The sequence below is a fragment of the Pleurodeles waltl genome, chromosome 6, assembly GCF_031143425.1.
Source record: "Pleurodeles waltl isolate 20211129_DDA chromosome 6, aPleWal1.hap1.20221129, whole genome shotgun sequence".
Taxonomy (NCBI): domain Eukaryota; kingdom Metazoa; phylum Chordata; class Amphibia; order Caudata; family Salamandridae; genus Pleurodeles; species Pleurodeles waltl.
Window position 1 is genome coordinate 82,101,815 of NC_090445.1, and position 4,175 is coordinate 82,105,989.

Here is a 4,175-nt window from a genome sequence, read left to right on the forward strand (position 1 = left end):
TGTGAAATGACCTAGGCACAGCAGCCTGACTCGCTCAGTTGGTAGAGCATGAGACTCTTAATCTCAGGGTCGTGGGTTCAAGCCCCACGTTGGGCGTGATGCTTTTTAAAGGCTTCTCCATTTTCGGGTTTAACATTAACTCTCACCTTTTTCAGATATTTTGCTGAGGCTTAAAACTACACACACACACACATCCTGCAGTTTGCCTCACGATTCCTACAGGACTCCACACAACGCAGCACTTCCCGCCCTGGGAGGCGCCGCTGGGAGCGGTCCTAGGCCGAGCCTTTCCTGCGCCCTTTCCTAGCCTGAGCCGCCAGTGCTTACATCGAGCTCGGAGTCCGCTCCGGTCCGTCCTGTCCCCCCCCATCCTTTCAAAAAGAGGAGTTTAAGGTCTCATCCCCGCTGGTGTTATGATTAAAGTAGGTATGAAAACTACTTTATGTCGGCAGCGGGATTTGATCACAGGACTGGGGAAGATACTGCTCTTGAATGTGGCGCCTTACACCGCTCGGCCATTCTGGCAGCCTCCGGAGCACAGCTCTGGAGGCTGACTGCCACCTCGCGAAACAGGGAGCGTTCACACTGTTCTCTACTGGACATTTAAGTATGTGCCCAGAGACAGGTTGAGAGGACAGATGCATGTATGTACCAGAGTGAGCTCCAGAGAGACTGATGGGGACATAAGACTGGGGTAGAGCGAGAGATGGAGAAAGAGAAAGGTGCCTGTGTCGAGTCAGCAGCAGAGAAAATGAAACAAAGGGGCCTCCTGGGATAACCACACACTACTTCCTCACAAAGAACACACAGAGGGTGTGTGAAATAACATAGGCACAGCAGCCCGGCTAGCTCAGTCGGTAGCGCATGAGACTCCTAATCTCAGGGTCGTGGGATCGAGCCCCACGTTGGGCGTGATGCTTTTTAAAGGCTTCTCCATTTTGGTGTTTAACATTAACTCTCACCTTTTTCAGATATTTCGCTGAGGCTTAAAACTACACACACACACACATCCTGCAGTTTGCCTCACGATTCCCACAGGACTCCACACAACGCAGCACTTCCCGCCCTCGAAGACGCCGCTGGGAGCGGTCCTAGGCCAAGCCTTTCCTGCGCCCTTTCCTAGCCTGAGCCGCCCGTGCTTACAGCGAGCTCGGAGTCCGCTCCGCTCCGTCCTGTCCCCCCCCCCATCCTTTCAAAACGAGGAGTTTAAGGTCTCATCCCCGCTGGTGTTATGATTAAAGTAGGTATGAAAACTACTTTATGTCGGCAGCGGGATTTAATTACGGGACTGGGGAAGATACTGCTCTTGAATGTGGCGCCTTACACCGCTCGGCCATTCCGGCAGCCTCAGGAACACGGCTCTGGAGGCTGACTGCCCCCTCGCGAAACAGGGAGAGTTCACACTGTTCTCTACTGGACATTTAAGTATGTGCCCAGAGACAGGTTGAGAGGACAGATGCATGTATGTACCAGAGTGAGCTCCAGAGAGACTGATGGGGACATAAGACTGGGGTAGAGCGAGAGATGGAGAAAGAGAAAGGTGCCTGTGTCGAGTCAGCAGCAGAGAAAATGAAACAAAGGGGCCTCCTGGGATAACCACACACTACTTCCTCACAAAGAGCACACAGAGGGTGTGTGAAATGACATAGGCACAGCAGCCCGGCTAGCTCAGTCGGTAGAGCATGAGACTCTTAATCTCAGGGTCGTGGGTTCGAGCCCCACGTTGGGCGTGATGCTTTATAAAGGCTTTTCCATTTTCGGGTTTAACATTAATTCTCACCTTTTTCAGATATTTTGCTGAGGCTTAAAACTACACACACACACATCCTGCAGTTTGCCTCACGATTCCCACAGGACTCCACACAACGCAGCACTTCCCGCCCTGGGAGGCGCCGCTGGGAGCGGTCCTAGGCCGAGCCTTTCCTGCGCCCTTTCCTAGCCTGAGCCGCCCGTGCTTACAGCGATCTCGGAGTCCGCTCCGGTCCGTCCTGTCCACCCCCATCCTTTCAAAAAGAGGAGTTTTACGGTCTCATCCCCGCTGGTGTTATGATTAAAGTAGGTATGAAAACTACTTTATGTCAGCAGCGGGATTTGACCACGGGACTGGGGAAGATACTGCTCTTGAATGTGGCGCCTTACACCGCTCGGCCATTCCGGCAGACTTCGGAACACGCCTCTGGAGGATGACTGCCACCTCGCGAAACAGGGAGAGTTCACACTCTTCTCTACTGGACATTTAAGCATGTGCCCAGAGACAGGTTGAAAGGACAGATGCATGTATCTACCAGAGTGAGCTCCAGAAAGACTGATAGGGACATAAGACTGGGGTAGAGCGAGAGATGGAGAAAGAGAAAGGTGCCTGTGTCAGGTCAGCAGCAGAGAAAATGAAACAAAGGGGCCTCCTGGGATAACCACACACTACTTCCTCACAAAGAACACACAGAGGGTGTGTGAAATGACATAGGCACAGCAGCCCGGCTAGCTCAGACGGTAGAGCATGAGACTCTTAATCTCAGGGTCGTGGGTTCGAGCCCCACGTTGGGCGTGATGCTTTTTAAAGGCTTCTCCATTTTCGGGTTTAACATTAACTCTCACCTTTTTCAGATATTTTGCTGAGGCTTAAAACTACACACACACACATCCTGCAGTTTGCCTCACGATTCCCACAGTACTCCACACAACGCAGCACTTCCCGCCCTGGGAGGCGCCGCTGGGAGCGGTCCTAGGCCGAGCCTTTCCTGCGCCCTTTCCTAGCCTGAGCCGGCCGTGCTTACAGTGAGCTCGGAGTCCGCTCCGGTCCGTCCTGTCCACCCCCATCCTTTCAAAAAGAGGAGTTTTACGGTCTCATCCCCGCTGGTGTTATGATTAAAGTAGGTATGAAAACTACTTTATGTCAGCAGCAGGATTTGACCACGGGACTGGGGAAGATACTGCTCTTGAATGTAGCGCCTTACACCACTCGGCCATTCCGGCAGACTTCGGAACACGGCTCTGGAGGCTGACTGCCACCTCGCGAAACAGGGAGAGTTCACACTCTTCTCTACTGGACATTTAAGCATGTGCCCAGAGACAGGTTGAAAGGACAGATGAATGTATGTACCAGAGTGAGCTCCAGAAAGACTGATGGGGACATAAGACTGGGGTAGAGCGAGAGATGGAGAAAGAGAAAGGAGCCTGTGTCGAGTCAGCAGCAGAGAAAATGAAACAAAGGGGCCTCCTGGGATAACCACACACTACTTCCTCACAAAGAACACACAGAGGGTGTGTGAAATGACATAGCCACAGTAGCCTGGCTAGCTCAGTCGGTAGAGCATGAGACTCTTAATATCAGGGTCGTGGGTTCGAGCTCCACATTGGTCGTGATGCTTTTTAAAGGCTTCTCCATTTTCGGGTTTAACATTAACTCTCACCTTTTTCAGATATTTCGCTGAGGCTTAAAACTACACACACACACATCCTGCAGTTTGCCTCACGATTCCCACAGGACTCCACAAAACGCAGCACTTTCCACCCTGGGAGGCGCCGCTGGGAGCGGTCCTAGGTCGAGATTTTCCTGCGCCCTTTCCTAGCCTGAGCCGCCCGTGCTTACAGCGAGCTCGGAATCCGCTCCGGTCCGTCCTGTCCACCCCCATCCTTTCAAAAAGAGGAGTTTTACGGTCTCATCCCCGCTGGTGTTATGATTAAAGTAGGTATGAAAACTACTTTATGTCAGCAGCGGGATTTGATCACAGTCCTGGGGAAGATACTGGTCTTGAATGTGGCACATTACACCGCTCAGCCATTCCGGCAGACTCCAGAAAACGGCTCTGGAGGGTGACTGCCACCTCACGAAACAGGGAAAGTTCACACTGTTCTCTACTGGACATTTAAGTATGTGCCCAGAGACAGGTTGAGAGGACAGATGCATGTATGTACCAGAGTGAGCTCCAGAGAGACTGATGAGCACATAAGACTGGGGTAGAGCGAGAGATGGAGAAAGAGAAAGGTGCCTGTGTCGAGTCAGCAGCAGAGAAAATGAAACAAAGGGGCCTCCTGGGATTACCACAAACTACTTCCTCACAAAGAACACACAGAGGGTGTGTGAAATGATATAGGCACAGCAGCCCGGCTAGCTCAGTCGGTAGAGCATGAGACTCTGAATCTCAGGGTCGTGGGTTCGAGCCCCACGTTGGGCG

The 4,175-nt window shown here is 52.3% G+C and overlaps 4 non-coding genes across 4 annotated transcripts; all 4 read left to right on the top strand.

Annotated features, from left to right (window-relative positions):
• Window positions 1–839: 839 nt before the first annotated feature.
• On the top strand, window positions 840–912 carry TRNAR-CCU (transfer RNA arginine (anticodon CCU)). The gene has a single exon. It is a non-coding gene; the product is annotated as a tRNA-Arg (tRNA).
• A 745-nt stretch (window positions 913–1,657) lies between these two features.
• TRNAK-CUU (transfer RNA lysine (anticodon CUU)) lies at window positions 1,658–1,730 on the top strand. The gene has a single exon. It is a non-coding gene; the product is annotated as a tRNA-Lys (tRNA).
• A 742-nt stretch (window positions 1,731–2,472) lies between these two features.
• On the top strand, window positions 2,473–2,545 carry TRNAK-CUU (transfer RNA lysine (anticodon CUU)). Its single transcript has one exon. It is a non-coding gene; the product is annotated as a tRNA-Lys (tRNA).
• Window positions 2,546–4,102: 1,557 nt separating this feature from the next.
• Window positions 4,103–4,175, top strand: TRNAQ-CUG (transfer RNA glutamine (anticodon CUG)). The gene has a single exon. It is a non-coding gene; the product is annotated as a tRNA-Gln (tRNA).